Source organism: Podarcis filfolensis (assembly GCF_964270895.1).
Source record: "Podarcis filfolensis genome assembly, chromosome: 5".
NCBI classification, from domain to species: domain Eukaryota; kingdom Metazoa; phylum Chordata; class Lepidosauria; order Squamata; family Lacertidae; genus Podarcis; species Podarcis filfolensis.
Window position 1 is genome coordinate 34,149,586 of NC_139608.1, and position 22,020 is coordinate 34,171,605.

Here is a 22,020-nt window from a genome sequence, read left to right on the forward strand (position 1 = left end):
ATGCAGGAGCTGTTCTTCCGAAGCGAATGCCTTTTTCAATTCCTCAAAAGCGTGCTCCGCCTCCGCCGTCCAAACGAATTTCTTCTTGCTGCTTAGACAGTCCGTGATGGGAGCCGTTAAGTGGGCAAAGTTCTTGATGAATTTACGGTAAAAGTTCCCAAACCCTAAGAACCTTTGCACATCTTTTTTCGTTTTCGGTGTCTTCCATTCCAGCACCGCCTGGACCTTGCCTGGATCCATGGCTAATCCCTTGTCTGATAGGCGGTACCCCAGGAATTCCACCTCCTTGGTGTGGAACTGACACTTCTCCAATTTCACCCACAACTGGTTTGCTTGCAGCTGGCTCAGCACTTCCCTGACATCCTTTACATGCTGCTCCTCATTCTCTGAATATATCAGCACGTCATCGAGGAATGCCACGCAATTCTTGTAGAGCAAAGGTCCCAGTACATGGTTCATGAGCGATTGAAAACAGGCGGAGCCTGCTTGTAATCCAAAGGGCATAACAAGATATTCGAAAGCCCCTAGGGGGGTGAACATCGTTGTCTTCCATTCATCCCCCTTCTTTATTCGTATCAGGTTGTACGCTCCTCTCAGGTCCAGTTTCGTGAATATCTTTCCCTTCCTCACCCTGGTCAAAATGTCATCAATCCTGGGCATGGGGAAAGTCACTGGTTCTGACACGGCATTCAGCCGCCGGTAGTCCACGACCAATCTCGGTTTATCCGTGTTTTTTTTGTCCACAAAAAACACTGGGCTGCCCCCCACCGCTCTGGACTCTCTGATGAAACCTCTCTTCAGGTTTTTGTCAATAAACTCCCTCAACTCCTGCATTTCCCTGTCTGACATGGCGTACAGCTTGCCCACGGGGAGCTGGGCCCCAGGGACCAGGTTAATTTGGCAGTCAAAGTCTCTATGCGGTGGTAGTTTATCTGCTTCCCTTTCGCTGAAGACCTTGCTCAGGTCAGCGTATTGTTTGGGCACCTTCCCTTTGTCCGCCACTTCCGTCCCTGCTAGGGAGGCTTTTGCCCCTTCTGGCACCTTTCCCTCTTTGCAGTGTTCCAGGCAATGTGCTGACCCAAAGGAGACCACTCTCTGATGCCAGCCCACTAGCGGGTCATGCAACGCTAGCCAGCTCATTCCCAAAATGACTGGCGCCCCTCCCAGGGTGGCTACATTGAACGCTATCCTTTCGGTGTGCCTTGCCACCCTCATAACCATTGGGACGGTCTGTAGGCTAACTTCTCCCCCCAACAGCTCCCTCCCATCGATCGTGGTGACCTGCAGGGGGTTGCTTAAAGGGAGTGTCTGTATCTGGTGTTCAGCTGCAAACTCCTTGCTCATAAAATTACAGGAGCTGCCTGAGTCCAACAGCGCTTTGGTCTTTAGTGGGTATCCGTTTGCCAGCTCTAGCAACACCTCTATTACTAGGGCTGGTCTTGGAGGTTCCGGAGTGGGCACTTTTACTGCTCCTTGGCCTGTCTGCAGTGCCCTGACAGTGGCAGACAGGCATTGGCTTTTACTGGCTCCTGGACTTCCTCCTCCTTCCCCCCAACAGCTCCCGCCATCCCTTGCCATTCCTTTCTTTGCGGGCAGACTCTGGCAAAGTGACCTGGCTGCTGGCAGAGATAACATTTCTTGGCGCTCTTTCCCTCCTTCTTCCTCCCTTCACTGGGATTTGAAACTGCGCGCGCGCGCGCTGTTCCAACTTCCATCGGCTCTCCGGGCGGGAAACTTGGTTCTGGAATCTCTGGAATGCGGAAATCCCTCCAACGCTCTCCTTTCCCCTCCCGCTTCTCCAAGGCTCTTGCCTCCTGGCGGGCTCCAATGGTCAGCGCTGATTTGGTCAGCTGGTCCATAGACTCCCCCCTGGGCGCCCGGGAAAGTTCGTCTTTCACCGCCGAAGAAAGCCCCTCTTCAAAGAGCATTTGAATGGGTTCCGCCGATAAGTCCCACCCCAATTTATGTATCAACATTGTAAACTCAGTCCAGTACTCACGAACCGATCGGCTCCCCTGTTTGCAAGCCATCAATTGCCTGCGCACCAGTCCCTGTTCAATCTCGCTGGAAAACATCAAATCCATGGCGCGAAAAAACTTCCTCGCGTCCTTCAGCATGTCACTATTCCCTGCCATCAGGGGCCTCACCCAGTCTCTCGCCCCCCCTTCGAGATGGCCAATCACAAACGCCACTCGCGATGCCTCATCGGGAAAGTCGTTAAACTGCAGTTCGAGAGCATACTGCATCTCTGTCCTAAAGGCTTGGTAGTTCCTGGGGTCCCCCCCAAACTTCTGCACCATTCCTGGCATCTTTCTTGCTAGTGTAGCGCCTTTTGCCTTTTCTGCATCCTGCGCCCTCCTTTCTTCTAGCCTCGCCGTTTGCATTGCTAGCTGGAGTTCCAACACTCTGTACCTTTCTTCCAGACTTGGACTTTCTCCAGCTCCTGCTGCTCCTCCAGCTCCGGCTGGGTTGCTCATGATGCCTCTCTGCACAAGCTGCTTTCAGGGACTGTCCGATTGCTGTGATGGGATGGTGAGCTACTTGTGCGTAAAATCCTGATCCCTCAGAGTTTGGCTAAGTCCCCAAACCTCTGTCTGTGATGGAGCTCCTTAAGCATGGCTCCATCAATCGCTCGTTGAATCGGACAGTGGGCGTTTACGGAACTTCTTCCAGCATAAAAGCTCCTTAACGGAAACGCGTCTTCTGGACTCTCGGCGTGACAGTTTCCGCCGAGGAGTGGGTGTCCCTACGGGAGGTCCTGAAACCTCCCCACTGTTCTCGCTTGAAGTGTCTCTGAGCCCTCCCTCCGACTCACTTTCCCTTGGAACTCCACTTCTCCCCCTGCTGGTCCCCTCCTCCGCTGAGTGGTCTCTCTCACCCTCCATGAGCCCTTTCACCTCCTTCGTCTCAGATGACAGTTCCCTGACAGCGGGGTATAAATAAATTATTATTAGTAATAGTAGTAGTAGTAGTAAAACCCTAGTACTGAACCCAGGGGACTCTGCCTGCTCCCCAAGATCCCCAACCTATAGGATTCTGGTTCATTTTCTGAGGACTCAATAGGTCAAGGCTATGCATGACATCTACATGCAGCATAATAACACTGGGCACTTTGTAGTGGAAATGGAAATGTTGGCAGCACCAATGCAGGCTTCTTTCCCCTCTCCTCAGCTTGGGATGAACTTAGCCTTGCATGGTCTAAGGGCCCATCCACACTCCTGTTTCTCCTGTGATTTCTAGGCACAGATTCAAGAGGTTTTTCTTTCATTCTGCAGCTTTCCTCTGGAAAACCTGCCGCTTACCACCAAATCAGAACAGACATCAATTGGGATGAATGGAAAAAAACAGAGGATGAAAGGAGGTGAGGATGAGTGCTAAGTTGGTGTGCCAGTGGGGAAAATGGTGGCAGAGGGGGAGCACATCCAACCACACTGCAGATGCTGCTCTTTACTTGCGTTTGTTCTTCAAATCAGGAAGGGGCGCAATCAATAAGATCCGACTAGAAAACAAGAACCAGCATCTGCTACTGCGGTATCTTTTGTTCACTGCATGCAGTTTTCTCAATATGCTACTGTGAGTTCCACATTTTTAAAATAAACGGAATTGAATGTAATCTCTCGAAGGCCTGCTTGTGCTGTCAGCAGCTAATTAACTTTATCTCTTGCAGCGAGACAGGCAACAACAGGTCTGCATTATAGGCTGGAAACTTAGCCCACTCCATTCCTTGTCAACACTTTGCAAAACCTCACGCGAGGCCTGACAACTTTGTCCTTCAATTAATTCAAAAGCAAAGAGCAGGCAGGCTGTGCGTATTGTGCTGGAACCATTCCTAGGCGAAGGCATAGAGGGCAATAGAAGTGGAGCAAAGACAACCCAATTTTCCACCTTCCAATCTTTCATTACATCTTTAAAAAACTTATTTTTAGTACTCAATACTCTGTGTTTAATAACAGCTTCACGTTATAAGCAAATAGAGATGCCCAGTGTATATAATACAATACAAACAGACACACACAAACCAGAAAAAAAATGTTTGTGGGCCTTGAAGCACCACACCACTACCCCTTGTGTTTCCTGTCTGTGTGGATGCAGAATCCGGGTCCCACTCATCAGGGCTTGTTGGTGGAGAGTGGCAGGGAGGTAACTGCAACCAGGCAGGACATGCCATTTCTCCTACCTACAGTATGGCCTGCACAAAGAGATAAGGAACAGCTGGGGAGGGGCACTACTGTTGACGGTGAGGCTTCAGAGATCCTTTGAACAGATGAGGAAGTGATGGGGCAGAGGGGAGGCCCAGGGAGAAGATGCCGGGGAGGCAGTCAAGGAGGCAGTCCACAGGGCAAGGGATGAGGCCCCTGACTAGACCTACGAAGTGCCCCAACAAGGACCTGATAGATTGTATTTAGTGGGGGGGGGGGATTTAACAACTTGTCCTTAATAAACAACTGTGAGCTGAACAATTGTGTGGTTGCAGTTATTTGTGCAAAGGAAGAGGAGGGATGGGGGCTTTGGATGTGCCCCCCTACCCATAGAAGACCAGCAAGCTCTGTATGTATTTTACAATGAAGTGTAGGCAGGTTCAGGCATGACCCAAGACCAAGATTCAGCTCAAAAGGATTTACTGGAACAATAAGAACAAGAATGGAAAACAAAGGCACTCAGCCCAGTATATATATACACCTTAAGCTGGCCCAGGCAACACCCCTCTGCCTGTGATAGGTTGCCTAATGATGCAATTAGCGAATCAGAGCAGTGGCCCTATCACAGCAGGGATTGGCTGCCTGCCAGCTACCAGCAAATATCATTGGAGGGCTTTTGGAATCTTCTCTGTTTTTGTTATAAAGATGAAGCTCCAGAGCTCCAGGAGGCATTAAGGCCTAGGCCTGCAATGGCATGCATACAGCCTGGCTTTGGCCTACAATGCGTGCATACATAACATTGCAAACCAACCATTTCTATCTCATACCCTCCAACATTTCTCTGATGAAAATAGGGACGTTCCATTCCATAATGATAATTTTACTATTCATACCCCCCACATCTTATTGGGTTGCCTCAGCACTCTGGACAGCTTCCAACATATATAAAAACATAAAAAAAACTTCCCTATACAGGATTGCTTTCAGATGGCTTGGGGGTTGGATAACTGCATATCCTCCAACATTTCTCCAATGAAAATAGAGACATCCTAAAGAAAAGTGGGACATTCTGGGAGCAAATCAGAAACCAGGACAGCTTCTCTAAATCAGGGACGTCCCTGGAAAATAGGGACACTTGGAGGGGCTATGTAAGCCCAATACAAGTGGTAAAAATTAGTTTGAGATCTAACAGGGCCACATTTTCATTCCAGGACAACACAAGTTTACCCCTTACACAGATACAACTCCCAGCACCGTTACCAAATTACAGTTCTCAGGATTCTTTGAGGGAATTCATGATGTCTTGGGCCAGGAGTCAGCTTCGCCTGCTGAACAGCAGCCTGAAGGGGAAGAAGGCGGAGTGACTCCACCTGCAGCTGTTCAGCCTGCAAGGACACAGAGGAGAAGGCACTGATGAGAACCAGCTGGCTTCAGCCTTCTTAAGCAGAGCTTCCAGCAGCAGTCAGGTGCTGCTAACAATGCCTGTAGTTCTTGGCCCTGCCTTGCTGCTTCCTGTTAGTCTTGCCCCATGATCATCAGATTCCCTGACCCCTGGACCATCGGACCATATGGATTGCTGTTTGCCCAACCCTAGGACTGGACCTGACTTTGGATACCGCCTCTGCCTCCAGGCAAGTGCACCTCAGAGATTCTTCTGGTTGGCTGGTCTCCCACTCCACTGAGCTCTGCACACTGTTGCTCAGCACGAAACTGCAACACATGTCCTTTCAGTGTATGGTGTGGATGCAGCCCTGGTCTCATTTTCTCTGCCCTTGACCAGCTGATAAGTGTAGCCTGCTCTCCTGTGTACACACACACAACTGGGCAAGCTCTGTACACCAGAAAGAGATTTCCTTGGGGGGGGGGGGAGTATAGGATTGTGCTGGAAATGATTTTGATTGATGGAGCTTTCAATGAACCATTCCGTTGTCCTCTCAAATTCCTGGTATCTCCTTAAACCCCCTGCGATGGCGCAACAGCACTTTCACCCCTGGTGCTATTGGGCCCGCCGTCATTTAAATATAGTGTAGCCACCTTACAGAAGACAAATTCCACGAATTCCTACAAATTATCCCAGATGATCTTGTTGGGGGACTTGTGTGAGGGAAAACTTAATTTGGAGTCTCAGGGAGGATTTGATCAAATGAACAAGAATGATTTTATTAAATAAAAGAAGTTTATGACACAAAGTGGGTAAAACATAAGAAACTTCAGATTATTTCACTTCAGTTCTTTCTCAGTTGTTGCACAGCTGTTGCCGCTTAATACTTTGGTTCTTAAACAAGGTGGTAGTTCCTGTCGGTTGTACACCCCTTTGACAACCCTACTCCTGAGGTACTCCAAGTAACAGACCCAAGGGATCACCACACCCATCTTAATTAGCTTGGGAGTCTTCTCTTTTTGTAGAAGAATCTCTCCCCTCCTGACTGGAATGAGACCTAAGTAGACTGTATCCTACAGTTTCTACTTCTCCTGGCTAAGCCTCAGCCGCCCAGTTATATCCTGACCTCTTACTCTTACAAGACACCACACGCTGTCCTTCACACTAAGCTCAGAGACTTCTTTCTCTAGCTTTTGATATATTCCTCAGAGTGGATGTTTCTACCCAGAGCCAACTCTCTCTCCTCTCACTCCCTATCTCCCAACCTCTATCCCAACCTACAAAACTGTCTCTCCAAATCCTCTCCTGAAACCCCAGCCAGTCAGAGGCTGCCATTCGTTAACTGTTTGCTGGCAGGGAAAAAGAAAAAGAAAAACACTTGGGGACCCAACCTGCCCAGCAAAACAATTTTTCCGCCACCCCCCCCCCAAATTGACCTGTGTTCATTATAATGGTACAATGCATACAGAGAAAGCTCAGTCCATAACTTTGGCTTGTATATATTGAAATAAATGTCACATTGAAATAAATGAACTAACATAGGAGCTAGTGTTGAACATTTAAGAACATCCCAGCTGTGGAACCAAATGCATTTCTTACGAGGCGGTAGCTCATAATATGTGGTGTGATAAGAATCTATAGGATCTTAGCTTCAATGGGCTATTTTTTTTAAAAAAAAATCTTTTTATTTCTACCATTTTGTCTAGATAATGAATAAGCCAAACAGAAGGTTTGCACATTTCAGTGACTCCTCTGAGATATTGCATAGTTTAGCTATTAGTTTCCCACTGTAAATACCAAACCACTCAGTCTTATCTAGATTGATCTTATAAGTAATTGCAATAGACACAGACACTTCTGGTTACAAAAGAACTAAGACAATAGCCCTCTTCATGTGTTACTTGAGTGGCAGAGTATCGCACAATGGCAGGGTAGCAGAGCCTCATATTTGGCATTACAGGCCCTGTCTAGGCCAAGGGTGGTAGTCAACTAAGTTTCACTCACAGTAGACCCATTGAAATTAATAGCGCTAACTTAGTCATACCCATTAATTTCAGTGGGTCTACTTTGAGTAAAATGTAGTTGAATACTAGCCCCAGTCTTTATGTCTACTGCCTGAAAGTATCCGAAAATGTCAGTCTGCTCATTTTTGCAGAAGATTAACAGTGCCAATTTCCTGCCAACCTAGCAGTTCAAAAGCACATCAAAGTGCAAGTAGATAAATAGGTACCGCTCCAGCAGGAAGGTAAATGGCATTTCCGTGCGCTACTCTGGTTCGCCATGCTGGCCACATGACCCGGAAGCTGTACACCAGTTCCCTTGGCCAATAAAGCGAGATGAGTGTCGCAACCCCAGAGTCAGCCACGACTGGACCTAATGGTCAGGGGTCCCTTTACCTTTACCTTTACCTTTAACAGTGCTGCAAACTGGGGCGGGTGTGACTTGCTTCTAGGCAAACATATGGTTGCGCTATTAGTTCCAGATTATAGCTTCCGGTGTACTATTGTGCTATCTGTAGCCGACCTTTGCTACACCCCCCCCCCCAGTCTCGCCCAACTTTCAAGCAGTTTTGTCTCTCAAAAGTATGCTGGTAGTCAATTCTCTTTTCAAGATATGCATCCTCCTCAATAAACTCTTCTTCTTTTACTTCTGTTCGCTTAATGTATCATATATGGTACAGCCAATGTTTGTATCGGGCAATTGCTTCATTCTTTCCTCTTAACATATTTTCAAATTTTGGTGCTTCTCTCAATTTTCCTCTTTTATTAATTTGATTTATTATTTTGTTTCATTCAGAGTTTTCTATCTTGCCCATCTGGTGGAAAGGCACCACTTAGTGTGGTTTATAAACATTTAAAATTAGTTTTGTAAAACAACATAAAATCCTAAAAACAACAATATTAAACCAATTAATAGCATCTCATTATTGTGATCCCCTGGGTGAGGGACACAGTTCTATAACTCTGCAAGAGAGATGTGTGTTAGATGCAAAGGAAGCACACAAACAAATGCTTAGAGAATAACACTTTATCAGTAAAATATTATCTGTAAAATTTTCACATATAAACATAGCTGATGCCAAGCTATATAACCAAGCATTGGACACATCGCATCTTGTCTCTAAAGAGTTTCTCCCTCTAAAATTAAATATCATCCAACACTCAACTACATTAATTTAGCAGCATTAGCACAATAAATTACATTCAGTTCCAGGGATATTTCATACCCAAAATATATTTTATAGTACTTGAAGTCAAAGACCAAGCACTCTGATGTGATAGATTGCACAGTGTCTTAAAGAAATTAGTTATTCAAAAATTATTGCCCATACAGTCAGAACATTCCACTATTTTTAATTTAGCAGTATTTGCATAGTTGATTACACTCAAATCCCACAAGGGATTGCCCATTGCCTTGGTTTTAGCACTCCACTATATTAATCTAGCTGCCTTTAACTAATTGATCAAACTCTGTATGGCTCCCAGTTCAAAAGTTATTGAACTATATCCAGGGCCAAAGTCTGCACATTTCACATTTTGTAACCTGGAGGGCTTTGAGCCAAATTGCTACAGTCTCAAATTCCTTAAGGCCAAGGCATAACAGATAAAGTTGGAATGAGGGGATTGAATTGCATATACCTGGACAGTCCCAAAGAACTACATGGAAAAAAATATTGTTGAACAAAAGCACAGATCCACATCCACAATGAAGAGAATTTCAATTATTGATTTGCCTCCACCCACAGAACTTGTTCCTAAACGAAGTTCAACTCATCACAACTATAAACACTGTATGGTGGTCTAATGCAGAGATAATGAAAGAGAAAAATGTCTTTAAGCTCAGCTCAAGGAAGCAAAAAAGGAAGGAAGACAGAAGGAAAGAAAGAAGAGACAGCAACAGTCCATTGGCTCTGTTTCCATCTCTGCCCAATGACTGCTGATGTCCTTAATGGTCCTCCCTTTGTAGGATGCTTAGATGCACCAGTGCTGCGGCCATCAGGCACTGAAGGTAAATTGCTTGCATGTGGAAATGCAAGTAAATGTGCAGACTGTAGACTGTTGAACTAAGGAAAAGCACAGTCCTCTGTGGGCTGACCAAGAGAAGCAAGAAGCAAACAAACAATATTTGTCCAATAGCATCACACAATGCACAATTAATTGATGGGATTTGCTGCCACAAAACATAGAGGTAGTTGCTGGACTGGATGGCTTTAGAAGGGGATCTTAAATTTGTGGCACTCCAACTGCCACCAACTGCAACTAGCATTACCAATGGTCAGGGATGGTGCAAGCTGGGAGTTCAAACACCTTGAAGGCTACAGGTTCTCCTTTGCTGGATTACATAAAATCATGGATTTCACATTAGTCATGATCAGAAACTTCCAGGTTCAGAGGTGTTGTACCTCTAAATTCCTGTTGCTGAGGGACAAATTGAGCCTGCATGGCCTGCTTCTAGATTTCCCAGAAGTCTCCAGGTGGTCTGCACTGGAAACAAGGTCTGGACTAGATGAATGCTTAGTTGGATCCAGCACAACTCTTCTTACGTTCTTAAGCTTCGGATTTCTTGACTAGAGATAGAAGAAGGCGCCATTTCCTGTTCCAACCTGTATTCATTGCATGCAGCAGTGCACCATTCAGCTACAGTTAATCTTTTGCCAAAACCTATGTTGTGCATCTCGCTGTCCACTGTGGGGAAATTCTGTAAATTCTGTTGTCATTGCGTTATTCCACCCCACTCATTTCAATGCAGATGGGATGGGGGGAAATGTAATTAATTACTTGTTGTTTGTGGACTGAAAGCAACAGTGAACACTGATCATATTCACTGGATTGGTTTCCATTTGGGACATGGAACAAATAAGCAAACATTGGCAATTTCCGTTCCCTCTTCTCCAGCATCCCTATTCCTGACAGACATGTCCTCCATCTCAGCTAGGAAACTCTGCATTCTGTTTAGCTGGGTAATCAGGTCTGAGCTTGGATAATAGCCTCTTAAATCAACTTGAAGATTCCCACACTGGATAGCTTGCAACCTAGGGAGTACGAAGGCAGCGCTCCAAGGCAATTCACCTCAGCATAACAAGAAAATGTGACCCAAGAGGTGTATATCACATGTACTTCCTTAGTGCAATCCTTGAGCATTTGGAGCAGGGAGTATTATACAACAATGACTTCAGAACCCAATAGCCAAAAGAACAACCTCAAATACCTTGGTTCTCCACAGTGAAAACTGCAAGGATTCAAATGAAACATAACAGAGCCTACATTTCTATCTGAGCTTATTAGCCATGAAATGAAGTTTCATTGGTAACCAAGAGGTCTGGCAAATGGCTTGAAAGGGGTCTCTCTTTCTGCTACACACAGTGACATTTTCTCGTCACCTTCTCCATATTTCTGCTTTGGTCCTCGGTTAAATGAAAGCCAAAATCTGGCAGTTTACCACCTGCTGCACTGGCAGCTTAATGTACCGTAGAGAGAAGGGAAAGATTTATTCATCCTGAAAGAGTCACTTGTGGAGTACCACCCTTCAAAACGGACCACTTTAATTTTTTTTAAAAAAAGAGATTTAATACTTTTGTGCCTATGTTTAGTGCATGCACACAAAAATTAATATGGCAGCAGGGGTATTCAGGATGCAATCTCTCACAAACGCTCAGAAGAGGGAACCAAATTAATCCAACCATGTAAGCGCTAAAATCTAAGCAAACGAAGAACCCTGAGCAAAAAAAAGCAAGGGAAGTTTTATAAACATTATTCTGTTTGCCCAAACTCCTGCCTTTATTTAAAGGAACTTTCGTGTTGCAAGGTGTGGGTATTTAGAGGAGAAATGAGCTGTGAGAATACAAGGCAGTGAAAAAGGTTTACCCCCTTTCTAAAAAGACACTAATTGACGGTGGTCAGGTTTGGAATACCAATAAGGTTGCTTTCTCCTAATGAAAAAGCCAGCAATAGTGTGAAGCAGAGATCCAACAACAACAAATAGTTATTGCTTCAGACACTGTGCTTGCTCCTGCACTAGTTTGAGCCAGAGATAAATGAGTTGCTGAAAAGCATCGTTGAAATGGTTTAGCTGCAAAGGGACAAGAAGATCTGAGTGATTTTCCCTAATAGTGCAAGGCAATATTTTGTGTATCCAAATGTATCACCAGTGCATGCAGAATGGTACTTACACACAGATTAAGCCATTTTGCATACTACTTACTGAGACACACCAGTTTTTTAAAAAGCCCAAATCTCATTAACTCAGAATATCTTAATGCTCAGATCTTTTTTGCAGAAAGGGTCCAAATAACACAGAACTATACCTACATTTCTATCTGAGCTTATTAGCCATGAAATTACAGTCTGACCGGGGACTAATGAGTCTTGCAAAATAGGACTCTTATTTCAAAATATAAGTGGCTTGTTCTTTTCACTTTCCCCACATTCATCAAGCACGCTATAAAGGGCTGTATCCAATGCTGGTGCAATAGACTTCTGTGCACACAATGCAGTTCTGTCCCCTTTACCCCACTTCCCGGCACATCCTCAAAATGAGCTCCAGAGAGTTGGGGGAGCCTCCCAAGCAGATTTTGGGGGGAGGCACAAGAGGAGAGGAATGAGAAATTCCATTGGGCCAGTGGAACTCTGCTGGCATATCTATGGATACAATGCCAAATAAAAAATAATAATTTACATGAAATGGGGCATCCTCAGCAAACTGGTTTAATATACCAGTTTACAGTGGTACCTCAGGTTAAGAACTTAATTCATTCTGAAGGTCCATTCTTAACCTGAAACCGTTCTTAACCTGAGGTACCACTTTAGCTAATGGGGCCTCCTGTTGCCGCCACGGCGCAATTTCTGTTCTCATCCTGAGGTAAAGTTCTTAACCCGAGGTACTATTTTTGGGTTAGAGGAGTCTGTAACCTGAAGCGTCTGTAACCCGAGGTACCACTGTATGTTCAAATCAGTTCACAAGAAAAGTTAGCAAATTTCCAATATATAAGTACAAGAGAAGTATTTATCTTTTGATGGCCAATGTACATTACTTCACATTAGTAAGCTCATGCACTTTACAGTTAGTTTATGTTTTTCCATACAATAAGGACATTTTATCAAAAAATATCCTTATTTAGCTAACACGCTTTGTCAGTATCTAATCCAAATCACTAAGAAATCGGTATCAGAAAAGACGTCCATATTGAAATGGGACAATTTAAGCCAATGACATTCAGCGTGTATCAAAGCAGCATTACACTGGCAATAAAACCATACAAATGTGGATCTCAATCAACATGAGAGCAGGAGAAAACATGTTCACAGGAAAATATGCTTTTCTGTCACCTCCACCCCCCCCCCCACATACATGGTCCATGAGAAAGAAGTTGTCCAGTACTCAAAAACTGTGACTGTACCAGTGACCAAGAGTCGTTTTCCTCTTTTTCAGGTGATGGGGCTGGGGACTCCAAACCAGAAGAGGAAGGTCATGTAGGGCTAGCCCTGAAAATACTGCTAGTGGATGAGATTGTGGGGCTACTGTCTCTTCAGCCTGAGGATGTGGCTATGCCATCCTCAGATTTGGAGGACTCCACTGCAGATGACCCAATGAGATCTGAGGCTCCCACATTTTGTTGCAGTAGAAGAATATTGGAGAGGGCTGGGCCCTTTTAATTAAACAAGTACCTGCCAGCTTTCAAGGGCTAACCATTAGGATGAATCAGCTGCTGCTACTACATAAGACTTGTAAAGCAAGAAACTCTGTGTTCCTAGAGCACAGTCTGAGCCTTGCATCCAGCCTGAGCCCTGCTCCACCTTGCCCCCAGTCTGTCTGAACCCTGCTTTGCCTTGTACCAAGCTGAACAATATAACACAACACAATGGCCAATAACAATGGCACTAAACATTATTTATAGACTAATACAAATGATCAGAAATTTCAACCAAAGTCTCTAAATCCTCTTCACCAGTCGCGGTAGAATAATTCAAAAGTTTGATATATACATAATCTGTCACCAAATATCACCAGAACAAAGTTTCCAGATAACCAATCTGTTTCGTTCAATGCTTCATCAGCCAATCTTGATCAATTCTTCATCAGCCAGGCTTGTAAGAATTAATATGAGAAGGATGCAGTTCAATTTCTTAACAAGCCAATCTTAGGTAAAGGGTCCCCTGACCATTAGGTCCAGTCGTGGCCGACTCTGGGGTTGCGGCGCTCATCTCACTTTATTGGCCGAGGAAGCCGGCGTACAGCATCCGGGTCATGTGGCCAGCATGACTAAGCTGCTTCTGGTGAACCAGAGCAGTGCACGGAAACGCCGTTTACCTTCCCGCCGGAGCGGTACCTATTTATCTACTTGCACTTGACGTGCTTTCAAATTGCTAGGTGGGCAGGATCAGGGACCGAGCAATGGGAGCTCACCCCATCATGGGGATTCAAACCGCCAACCTTCTGATCAGCAAGTCCTAAGCTCTGTGGTTTAACCCACAGCGTCACCTGCGTCCCCAAGCCAATCTTACATGTAAGCAAATATAAACACTGTAGAAAATATGCTCTGGATTAGTGCTTATATGATACTGCAGAATCAGCAACTCATCTCTCACCTGGACCACGTTACCTGCTAGCACTCAGCCTCTCACCTAGGACCATAGGAGCCAACTCCTAGAAGCCGAGGTTCCTTCAGCCCCCCCCAAAAAATATTTGAGGGAGCTGTCTCCCCAAAGTTGATGGACATTGCCATTCAAATGGTGTGTGTGCTGTGTCATGTGATTATGCAGGGTGGGGCTTACCTGCCCCCACCCAATACTTTTCCTCAAGTTGGCATCCCTGCCTAGGACATCCTCCATACTAGACTCCTCTCCCTTTCATCAGATAATCCCAAAACCTACACCACCAGTTCTTCCCAGGCAGGGCTCCGTCCCCTCAGACCAGACTGAAATAAACCAGACAGAGAAGCATGAACCCAGATCTTGCAGAACTCACAGCTAGATGGCTTTCCCCACTTGCTGTGCATTCCCTAATTTTTATTTTGCTTCCCTGTTTCTATCTTGGGTCTTACTGACAGCAGACATTGATTAAGTCAGGACTATTTTAATTAATTAATCAGTTAAATCCAAAGTGCAGCAGTCCTGTGCAATAAATATTATTTTACTTTCTGTTTCTAAGATCTGCAAGGTGGGTTGAGCTTTGGCAAGTAAAATGGCAATTTATAGTTGTGAATATCCAGCTTGGAAAAGCTGGTCATTGTCCATCAGTGCAATCTGGGCTAATAAAAAAATGAATATGTCTATATGTGGGGCACTAATGAGATTAGCCCTGATTTCATCCAGGGACAAGGAAGGAGCACAAATAGACCCCAGAACAGAGCTAACCAATGTGATTCCCTCCAAATGTTGCTGCACTCCAGCTCCCATCAATGCCAGCAAGCATAGATGATGGTCAGGGATGATGGGAGTGGAATTCAAAAATATCTGGAGGGCAACACATTTGCTAGTCCTGCACCAGAACAGTGTGGTTACAGGATTGTGGTCTCTTGTGCCTGAAACTGCCTATCTGTTCTTTTCCACCTGCCAACTTTCTCTCTCTCTCTCTCTCTCTTTCTCGCTTGTTTCTCTGCATGATCTCACAGTCCTCCCTCCTAACTCCTCTGCCTCATTCTGTGTTTATTTACCCATCCTAGTACAGAATGGAATTTCATAGGGGCAAGAAAGGACAATAAACCACACCGCTGCCGTCTTAGACCTTTGCTCCAGGTCTCTTTGACTGCCCCTCCTTCAACATCTTTCAAATATTCTTTTGCCAACAAAATAAAAACAAAGTCGAAGGAATTTTGTTCATTTCCCCACCACCACCTGGAGTTTTGGAGAAGGTTCTCTCTTTCAGTCCCTTTGAGCTGCGTGCCACATGGCAAGTCTTGGGTCAGCTGATCACATGGGTGACAACCGGCCTATAAAAATATATTCATGGGGAGTAGAATGTAATCTTTGACCTGAAACCCGTACACTCTTTCCCTCCCCTGTTGTGACAAATTCATTTTTTTTATTTTTTGCCAAGCAAAGAAGTGTTTTCCATCAAGGAGAAAACAAGCAAAATCACAGCGGCAAAGAGCCAAGGATGGCTAGTTTAGCTTTGCAAGAAATAACTCTGCATGAATTTACACCCCGTAGCTCAAAAAAATAACATACTTTGAATAGCAGTCCTATACATGCCTACTCAGCAGTAAACTCCACTGAATTCAATTGGATTTATTCCCAGGTACGTGTGTACAGGATTGTGTCCTTAAATATCTGGGAGAAGAGAGATATGGTAAGCAAGGAAATGACTAAAATACAACATGAGCCATTGTCATGCAACATTGTTACAGAAGTGCCAGCTTGTGAGGCTGATGAGGGGGAACGTTGTGCACATTACATCATGTGTGCAGCAATGTTGGAAATCAGGAGGAACTGGGGTGGAGCCCAACATGGCGGCTGCACAGCTTCAATGGCTGATTGCTTCTCCTCCTCCTGGCACCACCACCGGCAAGAAGCTGCTTCGACTCTTCTTTCCCTCCACAGTAGCAAGAAGAAGAGAAGGAGCTGGCCACTAGACCGCACCATGCTTGGCAAAATGCTTCACCTCCATGCTTTCAGGACATTGTGGGGGCTCAGCCCTATCCCCCCCAAATGGTGGGGGGCTAAAAGGGCTCAGCTCCCAGGAGCTGGCAGCCCTTCATTGTAATAACAACTGGGAGCAGCACAAAGTAGATTGCTGCATGAGGCAGAGGACCAGTTGTTGACTACAGAGGCAAAAAGAGATTGTTTCCCATTCCATTGTCTTATGTGTCACATGCTGCATTGTTTCTATTCCAACGCAGTTCATCTTCTGCCAAAAGCTATGTTATTTGTCTTGCTTTCTGCTTTGCTGAAATTGCATAAAGTATGTAATTACATAACTTAAGTAAGCTAGTCATTACATCATTCCAGCCCAGTCATTTCAATGCAAAGGAAAAGCAAACAATGAGCGAAAGAAACAACAAAAACATAGTCATACCTCATGTTACGTTTGCTTCATGATACGTTTTTTCAGGTTGCGTCCCGCGGTGACCCAAAAGTACTGGAAAGTGTTACTTCCGGGTTTCACTGCTCGCGCATGCGCACAAGTGCTAAATCACGCTTCGTGCATGCGCACAAGCGCCAAATCGTGCTGCGCATCTGCGCAGATATGGCACTTCAGGTTGCAGGCTTTTCATGTTGTCAACGGGCCTCCGGAACGGATCCCTTTCACAACCAGAGGTACCACTGTACTGAAAACATTTCCAGTACAGATGCAGACTGGGAAAGGTGTATCCTTTAAAGAATTGTTGGAAGACAAGAGCCTTCAGTGGGCACTGTGGAAGCTGCTGTAAGTGTTCCTCTTGCCAATAAATATCAGATGTGTGCCTTCAAACCCAGGAGCTTTTCTCGTTCTTTTGCTGGCACAAGCTCCATTCTGCACAGTCAGTCAGTCCATTCATGCCAGCGAAGCATGCGGAACTTCAAGAATATGCTAGTGAGACATTGTCCATAAATAGTGGGTGGAAATTGGAAGTTTACGCAGTTAAGCTATACAACAATTGCCCTCTGTGTCAAAGCACTAGGCTTATTTATTTATTTATTATGTTTATATCCTTCTGAGGCTCTCAAGGGCAAATGCATGGTTCCCCCTTGCCCAAACACAGACATACACATATTTTATCCACATAACAACTCTCTGAGGTGGAGGGGTTTGCCTAAGCTTACTTGGTGAGTTTCAAAGCTGTATGGGGATTTGAACCTGGATTTCCCCAGTCCAAATCCGGAACTCTAACCACTACCCAACACTTGCTCTTGTTGAATTGCAGACTCAAATACTGATGGATTGGGTTTCCATCTGGCATTTAAAGTTCTGCCTTCCCCTCATGTTTGGGACCCATTTGGTCTCATGCCAGAGACTGGACTGGGCCCTCCTCAGCTCCATCACAGGATCCCAAATCATTGCCCCCAGACTGAACCTGACTCAGGACTTGCTGTAAGGCCAAGGGTCCTCCTGGCTATAATAGGAGGATGCTTAGCAACAGTGACCCAACTGATGGAGAGCTAGTGTAGTAGTGGCTCTGCCCCACCCAGTAAATTGCTCTTGATATCTGCAGGTAGAGGATACTGTTCACAGGACAGGAGCTGCAGAGCCGTTCACCATTAGTATTCCTTAGAGTTCTGTGATTTGACAGAATGCAAGTCGTTCAACCAAAATGTGAACGCAACAAAGAGCTGATACAAGGGTGGAATTCATCTGCATCCTATGCAGAGTAGACCCATGGAAATCAATGAACTTAAGTTAGTCATGCCTATTAATTTCAATAGTTCTTCTCAACATAGGACTGACTTTGAATTTATCTATTTGCACCACCAGTGCAAGAAGATAAATAGGTACCGCTACAGCGGGAAGATAAACGGCATTTCCATGTGCTCTGGCACTTATCACAGTCCTCCTTGTGCCAGTAGCGGTTTAGTCATGCTGGCCACATGACCCAGAAAACTGTCTGTGGACAAACACCGACTCCCTTGGCCTGAAAAGCAAGATGAGCACCACAACCCCATAGTCACCTTTGACTGGACTTAACCGTCCAGGAGTCCTTTACCTTTGTCGTCTTCTTTTTTAAACCACCCTGGGCTACCTTTAACACAGATTCATTGTCCATCGCTCAAAGAATTCTGGGCACTGAAGTTTATTAAGGGTTTCTGGGAATTGTAACTCTGTGAGGGCTAAACTACACTGCCCAGAATTCTTTGAGGGGGAAAATGTGCTTTAAAGGTATAGCATCTATGCAATCTGAGTCTTTTACAGCTGTGCTGTGGTCACTTATGCATCTGTTTGGGAGTAACAAGCCCAGGCAGCATGTCAAATCCTGTTAAACTCCCAGACAACTGTTGCTATCTTAGAAAACAACACAATAGAGGGATGTTTATTTCTTATACTATGTAGAGTTGTCTATGAGCATGCACGGATGTGTGCCAGGAAGCAACATACTTAATAGTAACACACATATACCTACAGTTTCAGAGGCAGCATGTCAATTTCAGTTTCTCATTCCTCCACTTTTCTTTCTCATGAAAGCCCACCAGCATTTTAATGTGAATTTCTATTAATATATACATTTTATGCTATTTTCCTAATATTTTTGCAAGCAATTTTCCCCAATAAAAGGCATTTTTGTACAGTATCTTATTCTTGCTAATATATACATTTCAACACATGCTTCCCCCAAATACACACACTTTTTGGTTGGGGGAAACAGCACCGTGAAATTCTAGAAGTGCAAATTTTGCAGGATAGCTGCGTTTTGGTTCCTGTATCATTTGCGTGAATTAGGGGGTTTTGCATTAAAATCTGAAGCAAAGCAGCCGTTCCCCCCCATTTCTACTTCTGATTCCTAGCTGCTAGAGAGCAACAACTAGAAGGCCTATTTACCTCCCACTCTGCTTGTGAGCTTCCCAGATTCATCTCGCTGATCACTCTGGGAAACAGGATGCAGGAATACCTGGACCTTTGGTCTGATCTAGTAGGGACCTTATGTATGTACGCATTTCCCTTCCACCAGACCTGCAGCTAGGAGTTCAGGTGCAGCAGTGATAACCTACCCATCTCCACCACACCACTATCCTTTACAAAAAGGTGTCTTGTCATCTGGCTAGGATTGAGAAAGCCTCAAGAAAGCTGGGCTCATTTTGGCAGACTGTTGTTCAATGGGTGGAGAAGGGAGAGTCCAAACCCTACTGGGTTGATGCATGACCGTACTTTTCTGTGTATAAGACTAGGGTTTTTTATTCGAAAATCATGTTAAAAATTGGGGGCCGTCTTATACATGGGTAGTGCATTGTGGGGACGTGGGATTGGTTGCTGCCATGAGTTGGATATTGTTGGCTGCAGCAAGGGCTGGTGTTGATTGGCTGTTGCTGAGGAAATTGGGCGTGCAATTTGCAGTTTTTGTTGGCGAGGGGACAGTCTTGTGGGTGAGCGATTTTCGGCAATCCCCTCCCAAAAAAGCTCAGCAACTCTGGGCCACCCCCCAAAAAAGTTCAGCAACTATGGGTAATCCTCCCACCACAAAGCTGAACAACTATGGGCAATCACCCCCCAATTTTCTTAATTCTGAGTCCCCCAAAACAAGGTGCATCTTATACATGGGGGCATGTTATACACGGAAAAATACAGTAAGTAAGAAGTTCATGGCTCTTTGGATCCTGGAGGTATTCTTTTCATGAAGTTCACCTAGAAGTGAACTTAAAACTTTCACAAATTACTCATTGGTCTTAATATAGTACCCAAGGTCTGTTTTATTTGTTGTAATTCAAAGAAGTACTCTGCTTTTTTAAAAAAACAACAACACAGATTTATCTGTAACATTGTCATGCTCTGCTGATGGGACTTCTCTGCACATGTGCAACATTCTGTTTTGGGGATGGTGGTGGAAACCTCTAACTGAACTACCCTTCTCGTTCCTTGCTTAGCTTTTAAAGATTTGCCTGTTCTGGTCTTCTGCCAAGATGCCTTTTATCAGTTTTACATTCAAAGCCTTTTTCTCTGAAAAATTATTCTTTGGATCCCCTGGTTGCTCCGTGTCAATTTGCTCTCTTGGGTTTGCTTTCTACCTTATTTAACTTTGAAGTTATTTCTTTGATTTGCCTCCTCTAGGGAAGAAATTTTATGTCTGATCATATCCCTATCAATTAGAATTTTAAACATCTCATTCATCAGATGTTCTCTCTTCCCCCCTCCACTTCCCCTGAGAACAAAGAGGAGGCTACTGGAACTGTTAGGTTTAAGAAGTTCCTTCCCAGAACTAAAAACACACACACACACACACACACCCCTCACTCAAACTGGGGGTAAAACCCCAAGAGCAAACCACTTGCTTATTGAGCAATCACACTTGGAATGAACACTTTGCTCCAAATGAGAGCCAGCCTATCACAGTACAGTCATACCTCGGGTTACAGATGCTTCAGGTTGCGTTTTTTTGGTTACAGACCGCCGAAACCCGGAAGTACCAGAATGGGTTATTTCCAGGTTTCGCCAGTCACGCATGTGCCGAAGTGCCGAATCGCAACCCATGGTTGCGAACGCTACAGGTTGCGAACATGCATCCCACATAGATCACGTTCACAACCCGAGCGTCCACTGTATCACATATACCTGCACCTGCCAGAAGGGGCAGAGGAAGGGGGGCAGTGGGGGTGGGCTGCCCCAGGTGTCACCACTGAGGAGTGCCTGGCGGCACTCACCGTAGGGCCTGCAGTGTGCCCAAGCCACGTGTCTCTCCTGGGAGTGACGCGGTGGCTTGGGTGCCCGCAGGCTCCTCGCTGCCCCAAACAGTCCACCCACCTTCTCCCCCTCAGCTGTAGGGCAGCTGAGCGGGAGGAGGCAGGCAGACTCCTTGGAGGCCCCGCGGAGCGTCCTGCCTGACTCGCCCCGCCCCGTAGGCTGCTGGCCCCGCCCCTGGGCTCAGGGCACGCGTGCCACCCCAGGCGCCTGATCGGCTTGCTCTGCCGCTGCCTGCCAGGAGAATGAATGCTTTGTGAGGTACAGCTCTGTGTAAGCTGGTTTATGTCAGGATTGGCTGCTCATGCCAGTGTCCCTGGGAATCTCAGTAACAATAGGACACGTGGACATTAAACTGAATGCTGGGAGATGCGGGATGCATAAAAGAAAGTACTTCTTTGCGCAGAACATGGTTAAACAGTGGAACTCGCTCCCACGGGGGCCAGTGGTGCTCACCAGCTTGAGAAAAACACAAAACACTGGCTTAAAAAGAGGATTGGACAGATTCATGCAGATAACGCTATTGGTGGCTACTAGAAGAAGAAGAAGAGTTTGAATTTGATATCCCGCCTTTCACTCCCTTTAAGGAGTCTCAAAGCGGCTAACATTCTCCTTTCCCTTCCTCCCCCACAACAAACACCCTGTGAGGTGAGTGGGGCTGAGAGACTTCAAAGAAGTGTGACTGGCCCAAGGTCAACCAGCAGCTGCATGTGGAGGAGCGGAGACGCGAACCCGGTTCCCCAGATTACGAGACTACTGCTCTTAACCACTACACCACACTGGCTCTCCAGCCCTCTACTAGCCATGAGGGCTATGTTCTGCCTCCATGGTCAGGGATAGCAATGCTTCTGAACACCAGTAGCTGGAAACCACGGGATGGGAGAGTGTTCTTGTGCTTGTGAGTTTCCCATGGGCATCTGGTTGGCCATTGCGAAAACAGGATGCTGAATTAGGTAGGCCACCAGCCTGATCTAGAAAGCTCTGCTTAGGTTCTTCGTAGCATTCTAGCTACCCTCTCCACTGCACTGGTCTTAAAAGCTTGCATGTTATGCCCTGCTCCTCTAATAAAAAATTGTGGCCCGTTTATTCCCAGCTGTTGGTGCTCACCTCTTTATTGCCTTTTCCCTGGAAGCCCAGTTAATTTGATTTTCCACAAGGATCCCCTGTTCCCAAGCAAATCCCACTGTACATTAAAATATC